Source organism: Quercus robur, chromosome 11 (genome assembly GCF_932294415.1).
Source record: "Quercus robur chromosome 11, dhQueRobu3.1, whole genome shotgun sequence".
NCBI classification, from domain to species: Eukaryota; Viridiplantae; Streptophyta; class Magnoliopsida; order Fagales; family Fagaceae; genus Quercus; species Quercus robur.
The window spans coordinates 19,593,143-19,603,304 of record NC_065544.1 but is presented as its reverse complement, the minus strand read 5'-3'; the positions used below and the strand labels follow the sequence as shown (position 1 = coordinate 19,603,304).

Below are 10,162 nucleotides of genomic sequence, written 5' to 3'. Positions count from 1 at the left end.
GCTTTTTTTTTTGGTTTAGTATCATAATTTTTCATTCATCACAATTTTTAGGTATACACATTTAATATTATACATTTGGGTTTAGTGTCATAATTTTTCATTCATAACCAAATTTTCTATAACACATTTCATATAGTTCACGTATCATAGAAGGTCAAAGAGTTACTAATTCACAATATATGTAGTTAAGAAAGTACGATACACAATATACAATTCAATTAAGAAAGTAGTATATAAATTTTGCTCAAAGGCTTACCAATTTTGACAAGAAAACACCTGAGGATTGAGAAGAATTCAATATATGAAACAATGAGTGTGGAAGAAGATAGTGTCAATTAGAAATAGGATGAGAAAATGAAGAAGTAACTGAAGGAATATTATGAGTTTGGAGTTTATAGGATGTAATGTTATTAGAATTTTTCCTTATGCATTCCACAACATTGAAAATGAGAAGAGAGGAGCAAATAAAAAGAGAAGTTTTTTACCATTTCTTATGTGATGTTGGTTGGTTTTATTTTTTAATTTAATTCGGGGAAGCATTTTTCCATTCCTTATGTGACGTGGTAATTTTTATTTTTATTTTTTTATGGTAGTTTTATTTTAGAACATGGTCCCCCCCCCCCCCCCCCCCAAAAAAAAAGAACATGGTGTAGTGGGAACGGGGAAGTGGGAATGCGTTTTTTTTTTTTTTTTTTTAAATGAACATTGCATAACCTTATTTTATATTTTAAGAATAAGGATAAATTAATTAAATTATGAGTATTTTTTAAAGTAAAAAAAAAATTAACTTTCTGAATTCTTTTAATATATGAAAAAAAAAAAGTGAAGAAAAAAAAAACAAACGTAATATCTATATCTTCTATCTTCTATATATATTAAGAGGATTCAGAAAGTTAGTTATTGTTTTTTTCCTGTAAAAAATATCCCTAAATTAATTAACCAACAACTTAAAAATGAGGTTAAAATAGTAAATTGGAAAAAGAAAGTTAGTTATTACTTTTTTTACTTTCAAAAATACTCTTTCCTAAAATTTAAAAATTGGGTTAAAATAGTAAATTGACAAAAATAATAAATTCATACTTCTACGTTGAAATACCTTTCTGCTTCTAATAAACTCCTACTTTTACGTTAATTTAAATTCCTACTTCTACTCACTAACTCCCTACAAAATAGGATTACTCTTTTGTAAATTTTAAAACTCCTCCAATCTACAAGATTCACCCCACGTATTCATTTTTTTTACTTCATCACGATGTAATTGTTTCTTCTATCCTCCTTTTTTTTCAATTTTTTTTTTATAATTTTATTACACCCTTAAGTTTTTTTGTTTTGTGATTGAAAAATATAATAATTTTAAATTATAATAAATACTCTAAATTAACTTTTATCTAAATAATTCCATCGTTGACTGATTTACCCGGCTCACAAAAAAGGAAAAACAAAAAAAGCCCAACGAGATTTCTTGGACTCGGCGGGGTTTATTTAATAAACACTCTTATTTTTATTTCGAGTTCAGAGGAAAAAAAAGAAAAAAGAAGTGAGGCATGGATTTTAGTCCCCTCACAGTTACAGAGGCCTTGGCTTCCAAATCCTATGAAAAGATCGCTCATATCTGTGACCACCTTTTGCTTCAGGTAAATTATTCTTCTTCTTTTGTCGTTGTTGTTGTTGTTGTTGTTGTGCGTGCCACCTGATACAGTATTAATGTTGTTTGAACAGGCTGCGGCAGAGGGCGTTGCTTATGAGGACAATTGGCCCTACTACTCTATTCATCTTCTCGCCCACATTTACGTTGATGATATGTATGTCCTTTTTTTTTTTTTTTTTTGGGAGAACCTAACAATACAATGTTTCATGTTGCTAACACTTGTTGATGTTTCCCATGTTTTTGTAAAGAGAGGCCTTTGCATTTATCATTTCTTGGTTCTGCCTTTTGGGTCATTGCCGCTAGCACTAAATTATGGCTTTTCATAATATCCGGTAAAAACTTAGTTACAGTTATTTAGGTTTACTACATTAATTAAACTCAATGTTAAATATTAGCATTGATATACAATATGCTAGTATGGATGTGGAAGCGAAATCATGAAATATAGAATACAATAACACACAAGGATTATGTGGTTCAGCCTAACGGTCTACATCATAAAGGAAAATCTAAAAAACTATATCAATAATATATTAGAGTGTAGTACAAATCTTATATTACAGTAAACTATAACATGTGTATATATAGTAAACTAAATCTTAGACTAATAGACTTTTAGTACAAGCAGCGGACTTCGCTTGCAAACAAAGTAGAATTAGGTTTGGGCCTATGCTAATGGGTTAATATATCTCTAACACTCAAAAATGTATAAAACTATTTATACTTAGTTGGTCAATGCAACCATGTGTTTGAATTTAATTGAAGAGCCTAATGTACTGCATCTAAGAAACTGTGCCTAAGTTTTGACCTTTTATATCGTACTTGTGTTTTTTTCCTAACTGGGTGTTTTGAGTGAGCCCTGTTTTGCAACAACAATAGTTTTTGGTGTTTGTGGTGTTGTTGTTCTGTGAGTTGATTTTAATGGGGTTCACCTATTTTTCACATGTGGATTGGGTATATTGCAGTAACAGTGCTCGGTTTCTCTGGGAATAGATACCTTCTGCAATTAAGGAGAGTCAGCTAGAAGTGGGTGCAATTTGGAAAATTGGTCAGAAACTATGGACACGGGATTATGGTGGTGTGCATGAGGCTATTCGTGCATTTGATTGGAGTCAAGAAGTTCAGTGTCTTGTTGCTGCATTCTCAGGCAAGTCTTTTAAAATTATATCTTACACAATACTACATTACCACTATTTAGTAAAAACATATTTATTTGTTTCTTTTAACTCCTTTTGAATGTATTGTGGATCAATACCTTTTGGTGCGTGTGTAACTTATGAATAAAAAAATGTATTATTATTACAACAGAGCTAGGAATTCATCATTTAGATGGTGGATGAGTGATAGCAAGACTTATGTTCAAATTAATGTTTTCATTTTTTTTTTTTTTTTTTTTTTTTGCTTTTGGTAGTTGGGAGGAATCAGCATTTTTTTATTGTTGCTGATGTCAAATATAACATAGGAGAGGGAGACATTGTTTTAATGATGAGAAACTTTTTTTGCTTTAAAGTGTGAACACAAGGATGATAGACAATCATTTTCATTTTCTTCTTTTTGTTTTCTTTTCTCATTGCTTCTCAATTGCATAGTTTAAGAAGTATGAAATTCTCAAAATTATAGGGCTAATGGACAGATGAGATGTTAATGGACCTTGTTCTTGGGAGTTTGGAAGGGCTGAATCATGAGGGAACATTGTTATTTTTTCCTTGAGGTGGTGGTGGCATCAAGTTCGAGGGAACATTGTTATTTTTTCCTTGAGGTGGTGGTGGCATCAAGTTCGTGGCTCCAAGATCGCCTCAGGAGGCTTGCTTTGGGGTTTTGTACAGCGTGGCTTGGATTTGTGTCTGAGGGTTGGCCGTGTGTAGATTTCAGCAAGGTGATGCTGCATGGTTTGGCATGATGACATTTGATTTTTTTTTTTTTTTTTTTCAAAATCTTATATTTTATTGCTGGGTAAATAAGTTTTTGAATTTATTGGGTAAATCTTAGATTTTATCACTGGGTGTTTGAGTTTTTGAATTTTTTGGGAAAATATTAGATTTTATTGCTAAGTGTTACTGGCTTAGATTGGGGTTGGAATCGTGCTATTAATTGGTATTTGAGAGATTTTTTAAACATAAATTTTAGACCTTTTTTATATAAAATAAATGTAAATGAACTTTTAGTATTTGTTTTTGTATAAAAAAAAAAAAAAAGTTTTTTTTATTGCCAACAGCAGATTTTTAATGGTATTGGATGGGAAGGACCTTGCTAACAACAAATATGAACATTTAGGACTGAAATTACAAAAAATGAACTTTAGGGATGAGAATGACTATTGACACAAACTTATAGGGTGTAATTTGGATTTTAGCCTACAGTATTTGTACTCAAGGGATGAGATTGAAGTTGGTATTTTATGGAACATCATTAATTAAAAGAATAATATTTCAGCATATTTCACTGACAACAATGAGAAACACTTTGTTCTTTGAGCGGAGTTTGGTATTATGAATTTAAGCTGTACCTCTTAAAGAAGTAGAAATTTTGTTGATAAAGAATTTGATTGATTTGGATGATTGGGTGCTTTAACTAATGCTAAATTGTCAATTTAAACAGTAAGGCAAGAGTCTTACTTGGTTTGTGAAAGAAGGAAGCTCATGTGTTGCCTTAGCAGTCAAACATAGATTTCCAATTCAGGCCAGCAAGAAAAATGGAAATTTGTTTCATTGTTGACAGTGAGCTCATGTCTTTTTTATTTTGTTGTGTATGGACTGCTTATGCAGGTATTTGGAACCACTAAGTAAAGTGACCTTTAGCCTTAGAGCCCTATTTCTGGTGAGAGACAAAGCTTCTTTGTGCCCTGGGGAACACTGGTGCCTTGGGAGATTTAATAGTGTTTGTTATCTTCTTTCCTGGAAATAACTTATAAGAAAAAAAATTCCTGGAATTGAGACTCTATTAGGTGCTAGAGTCTCAATTAACACTTTGCTATGTGTTCTTGCTAAATTAAATCCCAAAGTTACCTCAAGTAATCGTGTCTTCTGTCTATATTATTCTTCAATGGAAGTTGCAACTTTCTAGCTTAAAGCCTCACTAATAGAGTGACAAGTAACCTATTTTCCACGTATCAGTTTAGATTAACCTTCAACTTCATGGTATTGATGGTCCCAATCTTTTTCTTTTTCATATATATTGTTTTAAAAATAAAATCTAGTAACAACATTACTGGCTACTCAACCTACTTAAATATGTATTTCACCAGCTTCCTAATAATAATCAACTTCTTAGTAAACTCTTTGGTGAGTTCCTACAGTACTGAAACTTGCTCTTTCATTTTTAAAGAATAAAATTGTACGATCTTGTGACTGTCTATAATTGTGATCGAATTTTTGGCTTGCTGGATGAGACAGTTGGTTACCTTAGTGGAAAAATGTGGAAAGCTGTTCCTTTATGTTTTATGTGGTGTTTTTGGAGAGAGCGAAATGCTCAGATTTTCAGGGCTGTGAAACAGCTGTTGTGAAGCTCAAATTTCAGTTTTCTGAGAGCATTTTATCATTGTTTGGAAAATTCTCTCGCTTTTTTTGAGTTTTGTTGTAGTTCCTGAAAAATTGTTGGATGGTTTCCCTTTTTTCTTTTGGTTTTTGATGGTTTGATCAAAAATGAAGTAAGGCTGCTCTTGTTTTAGTGAGGCAATACATCTCAACTTAGATCTACATGTTCGTTCCTTCTCTTTCCTTGTTATCTTTTGGGGTCTATGTAGTAGTAATCATATTTATCTCCCCAATCCCCACCTAGTTTTCCTCCCAATGTTGAGTAAATAGAAAATGTGGGCTTGGCTTCTGCCCTTCCCCTTCTCTTCTATACCAAACAAGAGAATTCTCCATCCAAATGGCACTCTCTCCTCTCAAAAGTGTGGGTGGAAGGTGATGTTATGGGTTTAAAACACATTGGATGCTTGTGTTACTTACCAACAAAAAAAATCATGGTTTGGACTGCATAAAAATTATAAGACCTTGTTGGAGACCAGCCAAGAGTAGGGGTTTTGAGGTTCGAAGTTATTATCACTCCTTATCCTCACCTAATGGGATGCTGTTGCCTTGGAATATGTTGATGTGATCGAAGGTCCCTCCTAGGGTTGCAGATTGCCTTTTTTTCTTGGACTGCTGCTCTAGGGAAGATTTTATCCACTGACAATCTTCAGAAGAGAGGTATTAAAGTTTTGGATCGGTGTTGCATGTGTAAAAGGGATGGGGAGTCTGTGGACCACCTTCTTCTTCATTGTCCAATAGCTTATGAGCTGTGGACAATGGTGTTTTGTCTCTTTGGAATCAAATGGATTATGCCAAAGAGGGTTATCGATATGTTCGCAGCTTGGTAGGGTTCTTTTGGAAGGCATAGAAATATAACCTTTTGGAAGGCTGTGCCACATTGCATCTTGTGGTGTCTTTGGCATGAACGGAATGCTAGAAGTTTTGAGGGATGTGAACAGTCTATCCTTGACGTGAAAGCCTACTTCTTTCGTACACTATTAGGTTGGAGTGTTGCTTTTCATTCTTCTCCTTATTTTTCTCTTTTAGATTTGTTCAAATATTGTAATTTGAGAGTTTGATTGTTCCTCACCCTCAGTACACCCCCAGTGTACTTGGTTTTTGTTTTTTAATAAATTTTTTGTGTTACTTATCAATATATATATATATATAAAAGATATTAGAGCTCTCAGGACTTCAACATTATAAAAACTTTTAGCAAATTTAATAATCACCTTGTATATATATTACACCAACCAGTTCTTGTCCTCATAATTAATAATTTTTTTTCTGTTTGACAATTGTGAATATATTGTTGAAATGAGATCTAAAGCCTTGAAAAGATTGGCATAGGATAATTCGAAGGGAATCCCTGAAATTCGGTCCAAATTCAATTTTTTACATGTAAAAGGTTGTAATTTTTCCTTCCATCCGTATGTCATTAAAGATGTTGCAATATTGTATGCCTGACCTTGTAGTTTTGCAGTTGTGTGTAAATGATTTTTTATTTTTGATAAGTTGTTAAGTGGGTAAATGATAATCAGCTAAGCCATATAATGGATTCTGTCATTATGGAATTCTTTTGAATTCTGTAAATCTGTTTTCATATTTAAAGCACTACCTAATGTATATAGAATTACCAATCTTACTTCTATGGTCAATATGAAATCTTGAGATCCATACTTGAATGATAATTGTTTTCTGCAAAAGGGAAGTTTCTAATTTTCAAAAATTAAGGTGGTTCTTTGAAATAGAATTAGAATGAGGCTAGTATATGTTATTTTTTCAAATTTTATTTTCCTTATAGTTTGAAATTGATTTCTCCCAAAAATTTTGGGATTAAAGTTTTTTGTTGTTGTTGCTGCTGTTTTGAAATTGATTTAGTTGAAAATTTTTTGGATTTTTTTTTTGCACAATTATTTTCATTTCTTGGTATAAAAAAACTTGGGGTCTTAAACCCATGACCTCACCCCACCTGACTGTTACAAGGGGAATATACAATTTTAGATACAATTCTTTGGCCTGTACAATTATTTCTACAGTTTAATAACCAATAGGCACAAAGATGGGCATGGATTATATAATATGAGGCATTCTTGAAGAATTCACTGTTTGCTTTGTTTGTTATATGTATTAAATTTTCTTGAGGGTACTTGTCGTTTCTTATTGATGAATAGTTATATTCCATGTTTTTTGACCATTACCTTCTTCGAGCTGATTGGCACCATGACACTTCAGCTCACCAACTTATTAGTAACTTTCTTCTGAACCTTTTGCAGAGCTTTACACAAGGAGGATGTTTCAACTGTTGCTTTCTGCTTATTCTACAATAAGCATCCAAGACACTGCTCTCTTTCTAGGAATGAATGAGGATGATGCCACTAATTGTAAGTATCTTATTTTCCATGTTTGACTTAAACAGATATAGCTGCCTTCTTAAATCAATGTATGAACATCTTTCCTTTATTATAATCCTTTCTGATTTAAGCATGTCTATCTTCCAGATAGTAATCTTATTGTTGTGCTGCACAATTAGAAAATACAAAGATAAATAACTATCCAAAGGGGACGTATACAACCAGAACCTCAAATATATAGATGACTTCATACACTCGTAATGGACAGTCCCCCCCTATTTCAAATTTTGTTAGGTTCCTGTGTTGCTTAACTGCACACAAAATCTTTATAAAGCCTTTTGTGAAAGGTCTCATATTGTCTTTTTGAGCCTCATAGCATGTTGGCTGATAATGTGTATGTTTTGTTGATTGCAGTTTAGGTCCCATCTTTGTTGTTGCTCAGTGGAAAAAAAACTGTCAGCAATGCCTGATTAGCCAATTCTAATTCCTGAGAACTTATGCTGGATCATTCAGGTAAAGAACTAAGGAAGCCCTTAGAGAAAAATGAAGTTCCATGATTGTTCAAAGATACTAATAGTTGATGTATAAATCCCATCATGGCCTGCTAATTATGTTGTTTCCGATACCTTTGGTATGATTTGTGGACATTCATTATGGTTCTGCAGAAGAAAAGTTTTTAATTTAAAATCTTGTATTAGAAAAATAGTTAGTGACATAGATGTAATGCCATCGGTTGTGCAATGCTTAATTTCAGTTGTTCCCTTGCAACTATTGTTAAATTGTTGTCAGCTAGAATTGCTGATGCAGGCACATTGCTTGCAGTTCCGTAGGCTTGTTGAAAAGATAGAATTGGCTGTCATCTAGAAGTAATGCATGTTAGATATATTGTCAGATCCTTGATTTTCCATTGCTAAAGGGCTCTTGGTTGGCATATGCAGATGTCCTACAGCAAGGTTGGGTTGTGGACCCTGCTTCTCAAATGCTTACTGTGAAGAAGCAGACTATCGTGACAGAGCAAAAACTGGATGCAACTAAATTGCAGCGGTTCATAGAATATGTCTTCCACCTTGAGCATTAATCAAGTTTTGGAGAAAGTATGAGCTATGAATGCCTTTTGCTGAAACTCGATGCTTTTTGGTTCAGAATTGTCTCGTATATACAATATACTATAATACTATCGCATACTTGAAAGTTGAAACTGTTCTAGCAATATATATCTCAGTGAAATTATTGGAGGTACATGCATGTTTCATTGGATTTAATGTCGTTACTTGAGTATGATGAATATTGGCTAATTTTTTTATGACTATAAAATTTACTTTTCCAGTTTTGTTGCCAAAGAAATGCAAGAATTGTTCAGATTTCAAGAGTGTCAACCATTTAATTCTTTGCTAGTGAGGGGAGAAAACTGTTTTAGAAAATAATTTGTTAATTTTCTCTTCAATTTTTTTCTTTTCATTGTGCAGAATTGAAAATATCTTTACCAAATACAAAGAGCACAGCTTATTCATGTTTGATGCATGGAAGTTAATAGAAAAGTGGAACAATTTTTACTTTGAAGTTTGAACTTTCATTTTTTCTGGGTCAGAGGATACAAACATCAACACCAACGCATGAAGACAAAACAAAAACAAGAACGACAAAACCTTAGTCCCAAATTTTTTGAGGTCGGCTTTACATCCACAACAAGATTATGCATCCTCAACAAGATCATGATAAAGCTAACCTATTATCTATCACTACTATAATTAAAATAGACATTTTGAGTTCTTGAACGATGGGTTGAAACTTAGCTAATATCATGATTGGAAGTAAACTTTGTCTACTCGATGTATCAATCAGGTGGAAAGTAGATTTATAAATAAGCCAAAGAACTAGAATTTTTAAGTTTGAATTAAACTAACATGATACAGTTTTACTTAATAAATCAAATATTTTCCTTTCTTAGAGAATATAATGACCAAATTCTACCCTTAAGAATCTACCGATTAATTCATTTACTTCATAATATTATTTTTGTAAAACAAGAAATATTAATGCATTTATGAACTAGAGAGTTTGGTTGTTTTAGTTGATGAAATGAGCTCAATTATTATCTTAACGATTAAGACTTCAGTTGCTCACAACTCTCCCAAGCAACTTGGTTCATTTTATCATCCTAACATTATGCATGAACGTCGTGGTTTCCTTCCTTGATTCCATTAAAGGCCATCAAGAACTATCAACTAGCTTATAGGTCACGGATTGAAATTGACCCATAAAGGATTGGAATACATATATAATACTCTATTCTAACAAAATTTGTTAAAATTGAAATAATTTTGCCAAAAAAATAATTTTATTTAAATAAAAATGAACTATTCTCCATAGCCACGAGAGTGCAATGTTCAAATTTCTGGTAAAGCTGTATACAGAATCCAAAAGTAACATATTTCTGCTACTTCCATTGATTATTTTCTCTTTTCTATTTTCCTGCAACACTTTTAGCATGTTAAACTATCGCTTTGTCCGACAAATTTTACAAATTTCTTATATTGAACATGATCTCGCTGTCAAGCTTAAAAATATATTGATATAAAATACCATTTTACAATTTTAAACTTTAAAAAATTAAGTAATTCAGAAATTTATTCTTTTTCTTTTTTCAA

General features: G+C 32.3%; 1 pseudogene; it reads left to right on the top strand.

Annotated features, from left to right (window-relative positions):
- Positions 1-1,500: 1,500 nt before the first annotated feature.
- LOC126706792 (COP9 signalosome complex subunit 8-like) lies at positions 1,501-8,858 on the top strand (annotated as a pseudogene).
- The last annotated feature ends 1,304 nt before the right edge of the window (positions 8,859-10,162 follow it).